The sequence below is a fragment of the Pseudochaenichthys georgianus genome, chromosome 11, assembly GCF_902827115.2.
Source record: "Pseudochaenichthys georgianus chromosome 11, fPseGeo1.2, whole genome shotgun sequence".
Lineage (NCBI taxonomy): Eukaryota > Metazoa > Chordata > Actinopteri > Perciformes > Channichthyidae > Pseudochaenichthys > Pseudochaenichthys georgianus.
The window spans coordinates 6,093,046-6,114,038 of record NC_047513.1 but is presented as its reverse complement, the minus strand read 5'-3'; the positions used below and the strand labels follow the sequence as shown (position 1 = coordinate 6,114,038).

Here is a 20,993-nt window from a genome sequence, read left to right as displayed (position 1 = left end):
GGGAGACGTGTGTGATTAAAAATTAATTCGCAGAAATGTAAAGTGATCTAACTAAGTTCTATTCATATTCTTGACGGGAAGAGCAGCGTAAATGGGTGGCCATATGCATTTGAAAAGCAATATAAATCACAGTTATTATACAATAGGCCACAATAACCATTACCTTTATCTAATTCAAACTTTGGACGGGAAAAAAGGAAGGTGTAAATGGTTGGGCTATACTGTAGGCCAGGGGTGCCCAACCTTTTTTGAACCGAGAGCTACTTTGAAAGTTGCCAGTCTGCCGAGATCTACCAGTCCAAATAGAGAGGTGTAGCCATTACTGACAGCCTACTACCAGGTAAATACACACTTCTACTTGTATAAAACTGACCTTTGTACGATTAATACTTCATAAAATACTGCAGATCCTTTAACTGACCTCTTTCTAATCTACACCAGCGACGTGCAGTCAGGGGAGGCAGGGGAGGCAGAGCCTCACCTGTCATACTCCAATGTAACGGAAAAACAACTAAAGAAAAACTAAATAGTAATAATAATAAAATGTCTCCACTGATCTGTTTTGTAAATGTGATTTATGTATGATTCCAATCGCTTTTTATAGTCAAAATCAGCAAATGTGCCGAGCTCCGCTACAACTACGGGTAGCGATGAGAAGTGAGGCGAGCTCTGCCTCTCGTAAGCCCACAGTAACTGGCTGGAGCGCGGGCACTAATTTAGCGCGGGCACTTATTTTGTGAGCGCGCTCAAGCCAGTTACTGTGGGGTGAGGTGAGGCACAGATGAGATCTGCCTGACCTCAGAATGCGTCACCCCACAGAAACTGTCTGGAAAGCGGGCCCAAAGCGCATGCCTGCACCATATCACTGTATGTCACCAATGTAATGTTTGTAGATCCCTTTATTGTGGGGTCCAGGCTTAAGGGCGTATGGCACTCTCAACTCTTTCCAGGACATGCCGGGGCCCTGCCTGCCAGTAGCTTTGCCGATATCTGTAGTGTGTTGATAGGTAATAGATTAAGAGCGGTGAATCATCTTAGAAACAGGAAGCGCCCAAACGTTTGTGTGAGTTTATCTAATTTAGCAGTGATTCCATGTCAGCCACAGCTTGTTACAAAAAACATGACTGATAGTGTGTTTAACAAACTTAAACTAGCTTTATTAAATGTCAGGTCTTTGGCAGGAAAAACATTTTTAATCAATGATTTTATCACTGAGCACAATCTTGATTTTATGTTTTTAACAGAAACTTGGATTGAACAAAAATAACAGTGCAGCTGTTCTTATCGAATCAACCCCTCCCAACTTTAGTTTTATGAGTCAGGAAAGAATGCATAAGAGAGGGGGTGGAGTTGCTATTCTGTGCAATGATTCCCTTCAATGCAGGAAGACATTGTATGGAAACTTTTATTCTTTTGAATATGTGGCCCTTCAGCTGAAATGCTCCTCTCGAGCTCTGTTCCTAAATATCTATAGGCCACCCAAATACTGTGCAAGCTTTTTTGATGACTTTACCAAACTGCTGTCTATAGTGTGTATTGACTTTGACCGTCTAGTCATTGTTGGTGATTTTAACATCCATGTTGACAACCCCCAGGACAGAGGGGCTAAAGAACTGTTTTGTGTTCTTGATAGCTATGGACTGACTCAGCATGTGACGGAGCCCACGCACAATAAGGGGCACACTCTGGACTTAATTATCTCAAAGGGTCTGAATATCTCTAAGGTTGTGGTGACTGATGTTGCGCTCTCTGACCATTCCTGTGTTTTCTTTGAGAGCTCTATTTCTGTTCACACAAGTGTTCAAAAAGAGGTAACCACAAAGCGATATTTAACTGAAAATACTAGGGAAATGTTTACTCAGAATTTTTCTTCCACACTTGCCCTGCTAACACCTCAGTAAATGAGCTAGTAGATCATTTTAATTAAAAAATAAAAAAATGTATAGATGCCATTGCTCCAATTAAGGTAAAGGAAGTGACTGGGAAAAAAATATCTCCATGGAGAAAGGCCATGACCGTGAAAACAGAAAAAAGAGAATGTTGAAAAGCTAAACGCAGGTGGCGAAAAACAAATCTCCAGGTTCACTTTGACATTTATAAAGAGAGACTTGGCCTTTATAATTTGGAATTGAAAAACGCACGACAATCGTTCTTCTCTGACATCATTACCAAAAACAAAAACAACACACGTGCCTTGTTTGCTACCGTTGACAGACTAACTAACCCCCCAGTGTCAGTGTGCAATGAGTTTGCCTCCTTTTTCACTGACAAAATTCAGAAAATCAGACAAGCGGTCAGTGCCTCTGCATCAGGAACAGCAAATGTGTTGTCTCTGTGTCCACTTAACATCAATTCAGACATCATGACACAATTCCATCAGATTAATGATAAAAACCTAGAGGACATTATACAACTTCTGAAATCCTCCTCCTGCTGCCTTGATATTATTCCAACAGGATTTTTCAAAGATGTTTTGCCTTGCATGGCCTCAGAACTACTTCATATAGTAAACAAATCTCTTCACTCAGGTATTTTTCCACAGGCCCTGAAAACTGCAGTCATTAAACCGCTCTTAAAAAAAAGAATAATCTAGATGCTTCAGTAATGAACAATTACAGGCCCATATCAAACCTCCCATTTCTAGGTAAAATCATTGAAAAAGTTGTTTTTCAACAGTTGAGTAATTTCTTGCATTTAAATAACTGTTTCGATGTGTTCCAGTCAGGCTTTCGTCCAAACCACAGCACTGAGACTGCTCTTGTAAAGGTCTTTAATGACATCCACTTAAACACAGACAGTGGCAGAACTGCCTTTATCTTCAGTAGACTCGACTACTGCAATGGTGTCTTCACAGGTCTCACTAAAAAATCTATTAGAAAGCTGCAGCTGATTCAGAACGCCGCTGCTCGAGTCCTCACTAACACTAAGAAAGTGGATCACATCACTCCTGTTCTGAAGTCTTTACACTGGCTTCCTGTGTGTCAAAGAATACATTTCAAAATATTGCTCCTGGTTTATAAAGCACTGAATGGTTTAGGCCCAAAATACATTACTGACCTCCTGCTAAATTATGAACCATCCAGATCTCTCAGGTCGTCAGGGACTGGTCAGCTTTCTGTCCCCAGAGTCAGAGCTAAACATGGAGAAGCAGCGTTCAGTTATTATGCTCCAAGTATCTGGAACAAACTCCCAGAAACCTGCAGGTCCGCTGCAACTCTGACTACTTTTAAATCCAGGCTGAAGACTTTTCTTTTTGTCGCTGCTTTTAATTGAACTATTCATATCTTAAACTGCACTGTAACTTTTATCCATGTACTTTTTCTTTTAATGTTTAATTGAACTATTCATATTTTAGACTGCACTGTAACTTTTATCCATGTATTTTTCCTTTTAATGTTTATTTTATTAGCTTTTCTTTTTTAATGCTTAATGTCTTTTATTTTTTGTAAAGCACTTTGAATTGCCTTGCGTTGAAAAGTGCTATATAAATAAACTTGCCTTGCCTTGCCTTGCCTTATTACATTTATCCTCGCCATCCATAGTCTCTAAATAACTTATTTCACGTATATATGATATTTAGGCTCGCTGGTCTCATCATACAACCGCAATGAAAAAAGCACTAGGGGAGGCAGCCGTAACCTCTGCCGCACTGAAGGGGGCACAAGTGAGCCCACAGGTTCTTGTTGCTACTGTTATTCTACGCAGAGACGGTAGACGCAAACAACAAACTAGACTTTTGAAACTAGAGGAAGATAAGGAGGACTTTTACAAAAAAATAATAGATTGTTGTCCAGAAGGATAGCATGGACTTCATCTACAAGTCAAGGTAAGACCACAATTGTAATGCAAATGGAATCTTACTAAGAAAGAACAATCCAATATTTAAATTGTGGGTAGGCCTATCCTTTTGTTGAACGGTCTGTTTAAAATGAATTGAAGCATCAGACTAAAAAAGCTTTTGAAAATAACCGAATATTTCGATTAAAGGTGGGGTAGGTAAGTTTGAGAAACCGGCTCGAGATAGCTAGAATTTGAAAATACACAACCGGAGAAAATCTGCCACTTCCTTACAGAGCCCCTCCTCCAACACACACGAACGCGCACATGACCAATGAGGGCGCGAGATAAGTTTGTGCCCCGATGGAAGGCTGACAGGCAGGTAGGCCATCCAATTGGTTGTACTTTTTACAGTATTACGGCTTCTACAGATGAAATTTTTTTATGGATTTTTTGTCAAAGCACTTAAGATATTCATTGCTATCGGGATGTTAAGAGCATTCCATGGAATATAACAAAAAGTGTATCTCGAGCCAGTTTCTGAAACTTCCCTACCCCACCTTTAAAGGTATGGTAGGTAATTCACTTCAGATAAACTTGTTGTTATATTCCATGGAATGCTCTTAACATCCGATAGTAATGAATATATTAAATGCTTTGACAATAAATACGTACAAAAATGTCAATCTGTGTAAGCCGTGGCGCTGTAAAAAGCACGACCAATCATCTGAGCCGACCCGGCTACAATTACTGGATGGCCTACCTGCCTGTCAGCCTTCCATCTGTGCACAAACTTATCTCATGCCCTCATTGGTCAGGTGCGCGTTCGTGTGTGTTGGAGGAGGAGCTCTGTAAGGAACTCTGAAGGAAGCGGCAGATTTTTTTTCGGTTGTTTACTTTCAAATTCTAGCACACTGGAGCTGGTTCTCCATTCTTACCTACCTACCTTTAATAAATGCAGGCACATTTTTAGCGCCTATTCATACTAAATCAGTTGTCCCTCCCCCTGGTGCCAGGACCAACAGATCCATCTTTAGGCTCAGCAGCCCTGTCCCCCCATAATGCTGAACCTGAACCAGCTTTTCTCCCAACTGAAGGAGGTGAGCAGCATTGTGTTGAATGACATGCCACTTAACATATCTGAAGGGAGACTGGAATACAATATATATATATATATATATATATATAAAAAAAAGCTAACATCTAATTTAAATTATACATTTCAAACACAGTATTTTCCCACATAGCCAATGATCTATAGGCCTATAAAACAAAAAACTGCTTTTAGTCTATTTAGGATGATGGACAGTTTGAAGCATTGAGTAATCAATCTGTAAACAAAATGTTAATCACCGACATTTTGGCTATGATATTAATACTAATGTTATTATATTAAAGCAGGGGTGGGGAACCTCCGGCCCCCGGGCCATATAGCCTACGGACCGCTAGACCATTTGGTACGGTGTTCCGGATTAACTTGTTTCCCGATCAACTTGTTTCCCAATCAACTCGTTTCCGTGGGGTACGTAGCTTTCGACTGAAATACACATTTAGATCGCTTTCTTCTGTCGTTTACATACATCTGTTGGTATATTTGGCTTCTTAGGAACACGTTGATGCACATCCAGTACCAGTGTGTGAGGTTGTGATTACGATGGCGATATCCGGACGCGAACAGCGAGGACTACAACAAGACAAACGAGTTGCTCGAATAAATCATTTAAACCAGCTATTGTTTCCAGACTTATTACGGAATATCGTTGTTAATGTCCAAGTCCATCTGTGTATACCATTAGACAGCCTCCAAGTGAAGCACACGGTGTTTACTCACAGTTTGAAAGCAGCGTGGAGAAGTCTTCATCTGTGATAAACTGTGATCCTCCCAGGGAACTGGGACCCGCCCAGGTTAAATTGTGACCCGCCCAGGTTAGATTGTGTTACGATTTCTGTGGCTATCTACCAGCGATCATGTTTAATATGAAAGACTACCCACACATGTATCCTTATAAAAACGGTATATATATATATATATATATATATATAATCAATCATGCCCTGCGCGTTATGAGTGCGCCACGAATCATCACGTCCTAATAGATCACCACAGTTGATTTTGTTACATTAACATTGTCAACAAGTTCTAGAAAAATGCAACCCGACCATCATTTATAATGTGAGCGAATGTATGTACACTTTAAGCCATATAATATACATATTAGTAGGCATTTGCTTAGAAATAGTATACTGACTGAGGTCTGTATTACACCTCATTAAGACCCACAGAGATCAGATATCCTAGTGTATCAGCCTGCGAGCCCACATTATGTTGTGATAAGTGTTAATTTTACATATAAATGTGTTCTAGTGCAAACATTAACTTCCAATATGCAAATCAGGCCATATTTTGCGTGATATTTGCCATGCAACATTATGCTATAATATAATATTTAGCCTCACAATATAGACATTTTGAAACGTTAACTTTCTAAATAGGCCTCCCCCATTTCCTTTTGCTATGTCGGCTAATGCAGTAGCTGATAGGATGTAAACCTGGACCAAAGGTGTTGCGCTAGAAACAGAATACAATTTAAAAAAAGGTTTATATTCTAGCAATACTGGCTGTCTTTTCTGTCTTGTGACAGACTCACAAAAATAAAATACTTAACAGCATAGGCATCACGTCCTCTATGGTGTGCTAAGGGCCAATTTTACATATTGCAACTATAATAACAGTGGCCAAATTCATGTTCTCATATGCAATGCAAGCTTTGCTTCTGTATAGTAGATAGACTTACTCATTAGTGTGACAGAAGGAAAGACAACAACAATGATAGTAAAGATTCAGTATCTATTTATTTTATCCTTTATTTGGCACGGACAATGCTCAGTAATGAACACTTAAAACATTAAAATGCGTCAAGCATAACAGTGCCAGATTTAGCTTTGAGCTCATTTCCATCTGCAGTCCCTCACATAAAACATTTAAGAAAATTACATTTTACAAATAGCAAAAACAAAATACATGATATGCAAAAAGTGCAAAAGAGCAAGAGCAGCATATACAAGTACATGGTAATACAATATAGCAGCAACAACATATAAAGTGCAAGAAAATATAAAAGTGCTACATAAAGTGCAAGAGGAGATGCCCCTGTGTTAAAGTGCATTTAGCGGTGATTGCACGTCTGGTTGTTTCTTAACCATTCTTTGAGTTGACCTTTGAACCTATTGAGGGTGGGACAATCCCGTATCTCAGCTGGGAGGCTGTTCCACAATGAGCCGCCTTTAACGGAGAGGACATTTTGTCCAAAAGTGGCCCGTCTGCGGTGGACCTCACTGTCTCCTCTGGTTTCTGACCTAGTGCAGCGTCCAGTGTGTCTTTTGTGGATGAATTCCCCTAAGGGGGGGGGGGGGGGGCAGTCCATGTAAACATTTATAAATAAAACACATACTTTTAAAAGACTTAAAATGGTCAAAACTCAAGAAATTGTGTTTCTCAAGGATGGTACAGTGGTGGTATGAATTTGGCTTTCTGTCAAACACCTTGATAGCTCTCTTGTACCAGCTTTATTTGGCAAGCATGTATACACATACAAGGAACATAGCCTTTTTCTGTCCTGTGGGATCCAAACCACACAGTGATGGATGTACAGAGAACAGACTGGATTATTGCAGAGTAATAATAATAATAATAATAATAATAATAATAATAATAATACATTCGATTTATAAAGCACCTTTCATTGCTAACAGCAATCCCAAGGTGCTACAGGAGGCATAATAAAAATATACAAAAGTGTCATCAAAAGCTTTTTTAAAAGAAAGGTTTAAGCCTTTCTTGAAGGCACACAAACATTTTGTTGTGGGTGAGAAACGGTTACGCATGCCCATCTCCCTATTCCCGGACACTTTTTGCGGACCAATGCTCTACACACAAAACACACATTTATTACAGTTTGCCAATTTCAACATATGCCCAATTAAAATCATTTAATTCAAGATCAGTTGAATCCTGTTAAAGGACAAAAATGCTTGAATGACCTTTTTGTTGCTCACAAAAGATGATCCATGGTGTATGAATACATGTATTTGTCTAATGCACACATCAAAGCTGACATTTCATTCACCCTGTTACATCCTTGCATCTATCGATCTGTGCGTCTGTGGCCCCAAATGGGTCCACGAACAGGGACCGCCTCTCCTTTAGGTACATGATCTATGGAAATGCAAATACTAATTATAACCAACCCCTACATCAGATAGTGTCATGGTTCCGTCTAGATCTGTTTACGTTGAAGATTACTTACAATCAGTGTCCAGTGTCCGTTGTGGCAGACCGCTCCAACTGCCATATCGTGTTTGAAAAGGTCCAACTAAAACAAATTCTAATAATTACAACAACTAATGTATACAGTAACATAAGTATGTATTTGTGTGTATGGACATACAAACATACATATACCCAAAATACATAGGCCTACTTATGTACAAAGAACGAAATCATCCTACTATATAGTCCTACTCGCCCTTCTCAAAGAACCTTTGTGGGTTCCCTCCCAGAGCGACGTCATGAGGTAGGAGTCTATCAGGAGAGCGCCAGCTTTCCTTCCCACCATACTTAAATATGAATTGACGATCTAAGAGTACAAAAATAACTTGTGATACAATCTAAATACATATCAGTCCAATATTCTCTTGTTTTGTAACTTACCTCTCCCTCCAACCACTTCCTTGGGGCCAAGACCATTATGTTCTCCGAGTACACTTTATATGGCCCAAACTTGCACCAGAGCGTGTGTTTTCTCCTCCCTGTCCATATTTGTCGAATTACTGTAAATATAGCAATGGCAGTTATTTGTGAAATGCATAATTTGGAGTGTACTTTCTGTCTGTTTACTTACAAAGTTCAGGATCTTTTGGTGCCATTTGGGCCTCGCAGTCAGATGGAGATGGAGGTGCCACTTGTGGTGTTTGTGTGGTGGGTGTTTGTGTGCTGTGGATGTGTGTCTGTGTCTTTGTGTGTTGTGGACCAGCCAGAGGAGAGGGATCGGACAACTTTTGTAGTTTGGCAGGGATCCTCTCCTCTGGCTGGAAATAATGTGTTAGATGGTCAATGTTGGTCTGCAACTTTGTGGTGCCCTTACCAACAATGGCCTTTTCCCCCTCTAGTTCCAGGATACTGTAGGGTCCCAACCAGTCATCCTCCAGCTTTCCCCCTTTCCTTTGCTCCTGTCTCACGTTCCTCCGCAACACCTGATCTCCTACTTGGAAGTTGTCCTCCTGGCCCCTTTCTACTTTTCTTTTGCGGACCTTGTCCTGACTTCTTTTCATATTGATTTTGACCTCTGTGAATACAGCCTCCTGTTTGTTCAGGCCTTCATGGATCTCCTCCCGTTCGACCAGCTTGCTGACTTTGTCTTCTTTGACCTGCAACAAATGACCGTTAGAATTTTAGAAGGCAGATGATCTAAATGAAAACGTTTGAAAAGGATGACAACATTAGAACATCTTACCACGTACTCCTCTGGCACCTCTGAAGGATACCTAGCCTCCCTCCCAAACATCAAATAATATGGACTGTATTTTGTGGTCAGCTGTTTTTTTGTCCTTAGAGCAAACATGGTGGACTGGAGCACCTGGTCCCAGCGTTTGGGGTGACCAGCCACCATTTTGTTCAACGTCCTTAAAATGCAGAATTCAAGTATAGGTATGAGGAAGCAGGAGAGCATATGAGTTCTCATGTATGATAAAGCAACATATCATTACTGATTACCTGTTCACATAGGAACAGGAAATGTGTTTGTTATTCTATGAAGAGCGTGAATTCCATCAGGTATTGAAAACCAATACCTCTGTATAGTGCCGTTTAATTTCTCGACAAGGCCATTGGTCTGTGGGTGGTAGGCGGAGCACAGGCTTCGTTTGATGTCCAGCCTCTCACACAGGGCAGAGTTGACCTTGAAATTATCATTAGGACAGACAAGCAATAGGTTAGCACAGCAACTACAGTTACATATTGGGCAGGGTTTCCCACACAGACTATACTTGGGCGGGCCGCCCAGGTATATTAACGGCCGCCCAAGTATATTTCGCGACCCATTTAGGTTTTTGTTTTTTTTATCATTTTTTTTTTTCTTCGTACGTGACCACAACGCCATCTGCGATCGATTAACTTGTGGACAATGATCCCTCGCTCCCTTGCACTGATCTCGCCTCCTTCTGGCCTGTTAAGTGGCCTGCCTCACACAGGGTGACTGGCTGTCCACATGATGTGGCCTGCCGACATGGCCACTGTCATACAGATCATAAATCAAAGCCCTTGATTGGTCTCTGTGTGTCATTCAAGCTCGGGATAAGCTCAGCTCAGGTGAGGTAAAGGACTCTCTGAGTGTTTAGATAGTTAACTTAGTCTAAGTTCTCAGTGGGTCTCAAATGGTTTGGTCACCATTTATGTAAACACATATGTCCATTTGAGAGGGTAGTGATTGGTCTAATGGATAGTGAGGTGGGCTGAAGATCGGAAGGCTGTGAGTTCAAATCCCGGCAGGAACACCACCACTAGTGTGCCCTTGAGTAAGCCCCTTATGGCGCATTTCCACTGCAACGGGGTAGCCCCGTTTAAGTGTCCCTGAGCGTCCTCGCTCAGGCCTCGGGCTGCCTCGCTGGCCGGCCGAGGCCGTGGCGCATTTCCATTACAGTTTAGGACCTGGGGTAGCAACGCAGTGTAGGCGGGGCGATCAGCTTTTTGGTCGGAGCGACGCTGGGTAAAACTGCAGTGGCGTCATCTTCAATGCGACACAACTCACAAAACACACACAACAATGGAGGATGTGGAAGCGATCGTTTACTTGTTTCTTGGTGTGTGGCTTGTTATCACAGCAAGAAGGAAAGTGATCACAGCAAGCATTGTATTGTATTCATTGTATTGAACATAAATAAATCCTTTTTTTTTTCAATATACATGTGTTTGTCAAATGTTTTAAACAAATATCTGAATTGAATATTTGAATTTCAAGCACCAGTAAGTACTGCCCCATAATAACATTTGAGGAAATATCAGATCATGAAAAGAAAATCTTTCTAATCAATTAAGCAAATATCAAAGCTAACTATAAACATAAATACTAAAGTGTAAAACACAGCAAAACTATATTCATAAATGCAAGTGTAAAATAGTGTGGACAATTGTAAACATGGATGGAGACTAAAGTATCCACAACATAAAATAATATATTAAATATAACCTCAATCTTTCTTCTAGACATGTTAAAAGCTTGCTTGAATGGGTTATAGGTTTATTTTGTTCTCTCGTCTTTTAAATATATAAGGAATGTGTTGTTTGAGTCTAGTAGAACGAGGGTATTACAATTGAGCAATTTCTACATGTATTATGTATTTATCATGTATTCTTAATACTATTACAAAATAAACATGTAATAATGTTTTAGAGGAGGACCTCAAGCTAGCAAACTCAATGTCTTGCTTTAAATCTCTTAAAAGTAAGGGGCTTTTTCCTAACTGATGGTGTTTGTTATTGCTTTATAAATTCATGTATGTTTATGATTTTTTTCTGTTGGGTGCCATTCATTATCAACAAGAGATAAGATAAGTCAAAGAAGTACTTTATTGATGGCAGTATACAAATACAAATGTTGTATCAAAAAGGCATGCCATTAAACAATACAAATAAAAAATGTAAAACTGTATTGCAGCCAGCATAAATATACATGGAATTGTAAATATAAAATGAACATTTTAAAGAAAATAAATAAACAAGGAAGTACAAATGTTGCATTTAAAAATTAACTAGATAACAAATATATAATATGTACAATAACTATTAAGGTTTTTTGAAGTATCAGGGAGGAGACGGGCCAAGTCGGCTGCCCAGTCATGGTGCCGTTCCTGCTGGGCCCGATCCTCTCCTCCTCGTTTCCTCTTGCCTGGGTGACAATAAGATAATAATTAGCAATAAGGAAAACACACAGGACAGGTACAGTTCACACAAGGATATAAGAATAACATGTATAAACAGAACAACAGTAAGGTGAACTAAAGAAAGTTCTGGCCCTAGATGTTTACAATGATTGTGAAAGTGAATTACATTATGTCCAGCCTGTTGATAATGAATATAAATATATGTATATGATAGGATGTCACACACAACTGTACTAGCTGCTTACTAGCTAAGACTTTACTTGTAACAGAGCATTTCCACACAGTGATATAGCTTATTTTAATTACTGACGATGGATGATCCACGGTTTAAAAAAACAAAAACACAATTCCAGTCGTTTTGCCATTTCTATTTCTTACCTAGAACCACACGCTGCGGTGTCGTGATGGCACTCGGTGTTGGTGGTTGAGTCGGTGTCGATTCTTCGGCTGGGGTCCGTTCTGGATTCGATGACGATGTGGACGGAACACTGCCATCAACCGTTGTTCGGGAATGTTCCTCCTCACGAGTCCCAATGTAATCATCTAGAACAGCAAAATGACTTGTTAATTCCACAAACTACTGCAGCACAATACTAAATAGCAACAACAACTATAGAAAAGAAAAACTGAACGTAAACAATGGCACATATGGTGTTAGCAAACAATAGCTCTAGCTAAGGCTATCTGCCTTAGCTAGCTATGTAGCTCTTCGGGGCTCCATAAAAGCACGGGTTGTCGAATATTAATGTAAGGATAAAATAGACTTCTTTGTTAGAAGTGAGCGTACCTTGCAGGGACTCCAGTAAAGCCGTGCCGTTTTCCCTACATCGCAGGAAAATCCGCGCTCGGACATCTGTGCAGAGACATCCTGGAACACTTTCACATTTCGCGTTGTTCCGTCGAGCTCCCGCTGGATTGTATCATCCCCAATGAGATGTAGGAACGTCGTCACCTCCTCGGTCGACCACGGTGTGCTTTTCTTCGACGTTGCCATTTTTGTAGCTCCTCCGTTTACAAAATGCTGCAAGCTTGCTTCTTGATATATATGTGACGCGAGGGATGATCTCGCGCGCGATCTTGTGACGATTCTCTCTGACCAATCAGCAGTCGAGTGTTGACGTCACAGCCCTGGCCTGGTCTGATAGAACCACGATTTTATGGGGCCGGAAAAAGAGAGAAAAAGTACCCGCTAGCCGGTACTAGGCTATATGGAAATGCCACCAAAAACTGGCCTGGCCGCTTGAGGACGGTCCAGGACGCTTAAACGGGGCTACCCGCTGCAGTGGAAATGCGCCATTAGTTACTCCAGGGAGAATGTCCCTGTAATCGGTCATTATAAGTCGCTTTGGATAAAAGCGTCAGCTCAATTAAATGTAATGTGATTAGTAAAATATGCATGAATAAATAAATAAAAAGTTAACTGGGTGAAAAAAGGTAAGATACACTTTTAAAACTTATTGAGAGAAAACTAATCTTTGCTGCTGCCTCAAAGAGGAGCAGGGGGGAGAGGAGGGAGACAGGAGAGGCTGATTCAGGAGCACAGACACACTCACAACTATAAATGAACCAAAAATAAATTAATAAACAAGTTTCAGTGTTTTTTTCATATTGGAAATGGTATGTTATTGGTTATGGCCATGATTTTATGATTATTGAAATGTATACAGTTCTGTTTAATATAGGTGCTTCATAGATCTAGTCTCTATATTTTCCCCTCAAAATGCACCAGATTGATGCATTTAACTCCAAAATAAAAAATAAAATCTTACCGGGGGGGCATGCCCCTGGACCCCCATAGAGGATTTGAGGTCGACCCCCACTAAAAATCACATGGATAGGTTCCTAAATACATTTATAAATACATTAATTTTTTTAAATAGTAACCCATTTGCATATGTTCATGTGTGGGTAGTAGATTTAAACTATAGGGCTATCATTATGGGCCCTTCCTGTACCTGTTCGCTCTGCCATCGCGTGAAGGGTCTGCTAACAAGCGACCAACAGAAAGGTTAATGTTGTTGCACGTCACCTCACACGTGCAACAACGTCAACGTCAGCTCATTAGAAGACTATTTGAACAGTCATTACTAAGTGGCACACTAAATACTGACTACAATCATCAAGACACAAACCTCAAGCTATCGATATTGGAAACTGAACGGAAAACTGACAAGTTGGGAGAAACAAACTTACATATAGGAAAAACAGTATGTTACTGTAACTATGTCATTGTTTTTATTGTCTCATTTTCAGAAGAGCACCGTAACAGAAACAAAAGATGAATAGCAATACACTGGAAAAAAATAACATGATGTAAATCAGCAGTAAAGCAGAGAATGAGATCTATATAGCTTTACTGATCTGCTCTTTGGCCTCTGTCTGGCCACATAGCCTCATCTACGTCACAGCGTATGTCTTCCCTTGCAAGGCGGCAGCGTGGGAAATATCTCCTTGCGTGTCGACACCACCCTTGACAGGATTCCGCAGAGATGTCCCGACAGCCAGCATTCATTGCGTCCAAAAGGGGCATTCTGTCATGAGGATGATGGTCACAAACCTTCCATCTCCAGGCAGAGAAGAACTCCTCAATGGGGTTTAGAAATGGGGAGTATGGAGGGAGAAACTCCATGGCCATGTGTGGATGAGCCTCAAACCATGCCCTCACGTCACGAGAGTGGTGGAATTCTACATATGACCACGTGAACCGACCTCACTTGATCCCTCTCTTCTGGTGGCACCAGTCGGTCATACAGGACATCCAGGAAGGCAAGGACACGTTGCGTGTTATATGCTCTCATTACAGGGATGTGAGCAAGGACGCCTTGTGTCGAGATAGCCGCACACAATGTCATGTTTCCTCCCCTTTGGCCTGGAACAAAGACTGTTGCTCTTTGCCCAATAAGGTTCCTCCCACGTCTCCTCACTTTGGAGAGGTTGAAGCCTGCTTCATCCACATATACAAAAACATGTGGTAATGCATTGCCTTCCAGCTCCATCATTCGCTAAAGAAAATGAAACAAACAGAGGACCGTTTTACATTACTGTAAGCAGTCTGACATACTAAAAATATAGGCAAGCCATCACTGTGATTGAGGTCCTTACCTGTACATACCGGTGCCTTAACTCCTTCACACGGTCAGAGTTGCGTTCAAAAGGAACCTTATAGATCTGTTTCATTCTGAGGTGGTGCCTCTTTAACACCCGGTCAATGGTTGCAACACTTATAGATGCAATGTTACTGAAGACATCCTGGTCTGCAATTATTCTGGCCTGAATCTCCCTTCAGCGGATTTCATTGTTGGCCACAACCATATCAACAATGGCAGACTCTTGTTCTGGAGTAAAGGCCTTTCCTCTGCCACCAGAGCGGGGTGCTCTTTCAGTTCTATCAATAAATATTTGAGAATGTTGTGTACTGTAATATAAAAACAGTGATCGAAACCTACATAAAAATAGAAATGCATGAAGTGCTGTAAAAAAGGGTTACAGTAGCTTACCTATTTTCGTGCCTGAAGATCCTAATAATGGATGCCACTGTTGATCTCCGTATATTGGGCTGACTCCTTTGGCCAGCCTCACTGAGGGACATGCCATGGTTTATGACGTGGTCCACAATAGTTGCACGGGTGTTGTCCGAAACTACTGTTCGCATTGGTCCCCTTTCAACTCTTCCACCACGCATACGTACATCCCTCCCTCTTCCTCTCTGAACATCAGGGTTCCCTCTTCCTCTCTGAACATCAGCCCTCCCTCTTCCTCGCTGAACAACAGGGTTCCTTCTTCCTCTCAGAGCTCCTCTACCTACTCGATCAGCCATTTTGTTCACACAAACATCTTACTGAAGTGAGGGAGGTCTTTTATAGGATTCTCACTAATTACAATTACTATAGGAAAGTCATTGATATCAGCTAACATTAACATCATTACTGTAAGGTATACAGTACATTCCATGCGGTTATACCTTTTTCAATGGGGTGATTGACTGATAACAAGTGTTAATATTTTGCACATCAAGTGTCAATTAGTGTAGCTATGGTCTACGTTTATGAGGAGTAAGTGTTATCCACTGTGAGAAGATTATTTTGTTTTGTAGACATGAGTTACACAAAAGATTTTTGATGTTTGTGTAGAGAATTGTAACTTCAGTCAGAGAATTGTGTGATCTGTTTTGCAAAACACTGCTTAGCATCTGCATTTTGTGTGATATCAATGATAAATGGTATACTGTTGTAGAGAAATGGTTTTCTGTTTCGATGACTGTGCTGTTGGTTTGATGAAAGGAATTTTGATTCTAAATAGTGGGTTTAGCGATTGAGAAAAACTGTAACACGAAATGCCGCAAGACTGGGTTGGATTACCAGCTTTGCACAGCGGACTTGTAACACTAGCAGCAGTGGAGATGGAGCATCAGAACCTGAAGGCTTCTACTCTTCTGAAGAAGAAGAATACAGCAACAAGGATCCATTTGAAGATAGGTAAGTGTAAATCTTACAGTAATAGTGTACTTGCGCTGTGTGTGTGTGTGTGTGTGTGTGTGTGTGTGTGTGTGTGTGTGTGTGTGTGTGTGTGTGTGTGTGTGTGTGTGTGTGTGTGTGTGTGTGTGTGTGTGTGTGTGTGTGTGTGTGTGTGTGTGTGTGTGTGTGTGTGTGGTGTGTGTGTGTGTGTGTGTGTGTGTGTGTGTGTGTGTGTGTGTGTGTGTGTGTGTGTGTGTGTGTGTGTGTGTGTGTGTGTGTGTGTGTGTGTGTGTGTGTGTGTGTGTGTGTGTGTGTGTAACATAGTTAAATAGGTTGTAGTAAAATCCTGCTAAATGGTAGAACTACGCCTTAGTGTTGTAAATGTGTGCCTGCATTTATAAGACATGACAGTGGATTTAGGGTAATCATCAGTCCGTTGAGGATAACTAATGGAACGTGATGCACAACATAACAGTGTCCTTTTTATTCGTTTGGAATAAAGCAGCTGTTATCAAAAGCCTGACAATCTCAGAGTGATCCATAAAAAAAAGAAAATATAACACAGGGGTTACATGGGGAATACCGCGAAAATGAACAATAGGTTTATTGATAACATTTTTGTTATCGATAGTCATGAATTTTCTCTTGTGACTAAATATACTCTCCGTTAGTAAATGTTTACTCTGTGTAAAAGTTATTTCTGTGTGTAAAAGTGAGGTAACATAAGTAGATGAATAACAAACTTGTATTCGTCCCACACATATGTCTTTGATTTTATACTTACTGTAACATAACTGGAAATACCTGTGCTTGCGTGTGTGTGTGTGTGTGTGTGTGTGTGTGTGTGTGTGTGTGTGTGTGTGTGTGTGTGTGTGTGTGTGTGTGTGTGTGTGTGTGTGTGTGTGTGTGTGTGTGTGTGTGTGTGTGTGTGTGTGTGTGTGTGTGTGTGTGTGTGTCAGAGATGTTCACAAGTCTTTTTTTGCAAGTCCAAGTCAAGTCTCAAGTCTTTGGTCACGAGTCCAAGTCAAGTCTCAAGTCTCTAAAAAATAAAAGTCTCATGTCTCTTCTGGTTGTAATAAGCCTTCTATTGTCTGCTGCTATCCAGTCTGATAAGAATACTGCACGCTATATCTAAGAAATTCAAAGCATTTACTATGTTATTATCACTCCTATATATCTATTAGCATACAGTATCAGTACTGATTAGTTGTTTGTTATATGATCACTTTAAACAGGCTATTGCAATGCAATATGAGGAAAAACATCACACTTTAGCTAAATGCAAACAACTTATAAGCAAAACACTTCAGAATCAGAAATCAGTAATACAAATACAAAGCTAGTAGCAAGCTAAGTTAACATTACATAGCTGATGCTGAGCTAAACATGTTTGCTAACCGTCCATGCGTTAATGTGACTGACCTCTCCGGGTGAGTTTTCAAGTGCCTGATGAAATTCGACGTTGTTGCGCCAGCATCCTTGATTTTGATATTGCAGACTTTGCAGTGTGCGCTCCTTTTGTTGGTGCCGCCGGCGTTTTGTTCAAAGTTTTTGTAGTTGAACCTAATTACAAGCGGTACAACCGCAGGTCATGGATGTATAATAAGCCGCAGATGTGCCGCCGGTCGCTATTGTGTTACTACGAGGTAGTAACAGAGGCGCGCACGTCTGCGTAATGAGCCCGGCTAAAATAACTGGATGGCCTACCTGCCTGTCAGCCTTCCATCTGGGCACAAATTTATCTCGTGCCCTCATTGGTCATGTGCGCGTTCGTGTGTGTTGGAGGAGGCGGGCTCTATAAGGAAGTAGCAGCCTCTAGCAGATTATCTCCGGTTGTGTATTTTCAAATTCTAGCGATCTCGAGCCGGTTTCTCTCAAATTTACCTACCCCACCTTTAATACGCCAAAAATAGAAAACACAATGATTGTTCACGAGTCCCAACACACGAGTCCAAGTCGAGTCTGAAGTCTTTTGGTCACGAGTCCAAGTCAAGTCTGAAGTCTCTGTGTGTGCAACTTAAGTGCGACTCGAGTGCGAGTCGCAGACTCGAGTCCCCATCTCTGGTGTGTGTGTGTGTGTGTGTGTGTGTGTGTGTGTGTGTGTGTGTGTGTGTGTGTGTGTGTGTGTGTGTGTGTGTGTGTGTGTGTGTGTGTGTGTGTGTGTGTGTGTGTGTGTGTGTGTGTGTGTGTGTGTGTGTGTGTGTGTGTGTGTGTGTGAGATGCCCCTTTCACACCAACGCGTTTTCAGCTCCGGCTCGGAGCTGGAGCCTGAAAAGTGCCGGTTTTTCCTGTTCACACCGCAGCGGCGCCGCTTCTGAGCTCCGGAATCCGGTTCACTTCCAGCTCCAAAAAATTGTCGGTCTAGCGGCAAGAGCTTCGGAGCTAAGAGGTGGCGTCGCTTGCGTCTCTCTTACGTCGAGGCGTGCAGGAAACTAAACCCACCTCCCCTGAACATGGGTCAACTGTCATGCCTGCCTACAAGCAGTAGTGCTTATAAACACACTTTATAAAGTCAGGCAACACTAACCAGGCTTCGTGTGATTCTGTTTATTTGTAGCTTACTTTGACCTTCCATTCGCTGTTATTGATCATTGTGGAGAGAGGCAGACGTTTTGTTTTGTATTATAGCAGCTATCGGATGGAATCAATACATGGGCTGCACAGGTTGTCGTGTCCGACTATCACAAGTAGAATCATAATAAAAATACGCCGGTAAAATGTGCCTGTATAAAACGGTTTATGCCACAATAGGATAGCAATAGCAAGTAGTCAGTTTAGCTTTGGTTGCTATGCTAACATCACCCATGTTATACCAGATAAACTTTCATAACAGCGTTGTGATGCCAAACGGCGTCAATTCAGACTGACACACATTCACTTAAGGGGAACTGGGGATATGTATCAGCTGCTTGTGTGAGTCGGACAGTGAATACTTTAGAGCAGCCGCTGCAGTGTGAGCTAACCGGGAGCTAACGGGAGAATAAACTCCCGTGGAAGAGCAGCCAACACTGCAGCGGTCGGTAAATGCTGCAGAAACACATTAATAAACAATGAACCACGGCACTCTGGAGAAAAGCATAAGGTTGGAGAAGTCATTATTTTATTTAATCTGGCTTCATGTGATTAAAAGAAACATGATCATCGACCCGACGCAGTTGTTGTTGTTGTTGTTGTGAGCGCCGTAACACCGTTGGGGAGCAAATCAGCTATGTAAATGGTGACGTCATGACGCAGCAGCGGCAGCACCAGTCGGGTTCTGGGCGGTGTGAACAGAGTGGGAGCAGAAAATGGAAACCGTAGCTGAACCAGAAAAGCTCTAGCTCGGAGCTAGAAAGGGAAAAGCGCTGGTGTGAAAGCCGCAACAGAGAGAGAGAATCCTGTCCCACCTCCTGGCCCACAGCCGGCGTTTATCCAGCTGCCTACACCTCCATCAGTGACTGCCCCAGGTCCAGATCTACCGTGGCTCAAAGGCCTTCACCATAGCCATCACCACCAAGGACCAGAGGACCAGAGGACCAGCATCACTACAGCTGCCTCCACCTCCATCTGTGCCTGCACCCAGGTCAAGATCTACCGTGGCTCAAGGGCCTTCACCCCTGCCATCACCACCAAGGACCAGAGGACCAGAGGACCGGCATCACTACAGCGCCCTCCATCTCCATCTGTTCCTACCACAAGATTAAGATACACCTCGGTACAAAGGCCTCCACCACAGCCATCACGATCAACCCAGCCAGCAAAGAAGTCTCGCCTAGCACACGTACCTCCCACACAGCCACCAGCATCAACCCGGGACAATCACACCTACCTCCCTCCAACACACCACCAGCAGCCCATGCACCATCACCCCCACCTACACAGCAGCCAGACCCACTGTCTTGGAAGACAGACAAAGACGATGACACTGCCCCCCTATCTTTACATTTATAATGAATAGTTGGTTGAAAAAGTTCTGATATTGTAAATATTGAGATTTTACAGTTTCTTATGTTAACATAAATAGTTGGTTGAACAAAAAGTTGTAATGCTCAATTTGTATTTGTACACATCACATGAACCTTGGTATGGAATATGAAATCATAAATCAGTCCTGATGTAACTTTTCTGTGGTGAAAGAACAATTTTACTCAAAATTCAAATTTTAAAATTTTCATTTTAGACATGAATAACACATTTATATAGGCCTATAGTGTAATTCATATATGTCACTACATTTGTGAACCAAAGACTTTGGTAAACCAAATCTGAAACACCAAAAAAATGGATGACATGAGTAAATCTGTGTTTTCACAAGAGTTTTGAAGTTTTCCAAAATTCGGATTTCTCATTTTCAGCTAGGTATCTCATAAGACAGTGCTCTAAGGTGAGTGACTTGCATTTCTAAGACCAGAGACTGTCCTGAACATTTTGATATGTAACACATGGGGTGCCATGTTATAAGAAGTACATTTAAAAGTTGATTTAAGGAGACATCTACAAATCAAGAAAATACCCTTCACTTCACACTCCAGAGGGTTAAGGAAAAGGGTAAGGCAATTTTATTTTAAAAGACAATGAAGGCAGGTTATATTGATATATTGATTGATATATTGATTATATTCAAAGGCAAAATATTAATACTTAGTCCCCTGAATCTGGAATAATGTACAATTCACAGCACAGCCTCACAATGTCAGGAACTTTTCATCTACAGATTGCTTTGGTCTGGCTTTACTCTTCAATGATTGGTTACAGAAACATTGACCTTATTGTCTATGGAAATCAGAAGGAGGGGCTTATTATCATATACAAAAACTGCACGAACATTCGCATGTATATTCGCGC

The 20,993-nt window shown here is 41.4% G+C and overlaps 1 long non-coding RNA gene across 1 annotated transcript; it reads right to left on the bottom strand.

Moving 5' to 3' along the window:
• Positions 1-11,655: 11,655 nt before the first annotated feature.
• Positions 11,656-12,526, bottom strand: LOC139434747 (uncharacterized). Its single transcript, XR_011644048.1, has 3 exons — positions 12,503-12,526; positions 12,094-12,258; positions 11,656-11,720 (listed from the first exon to the last, which is right to left on the bottom strand). It is a non-coding gene; the product is annotated as an uncharacterized lncRNA (long non-coding RNA).
• Positions 12,527-20,993: the final 8,467 nt, after the last annotated feature.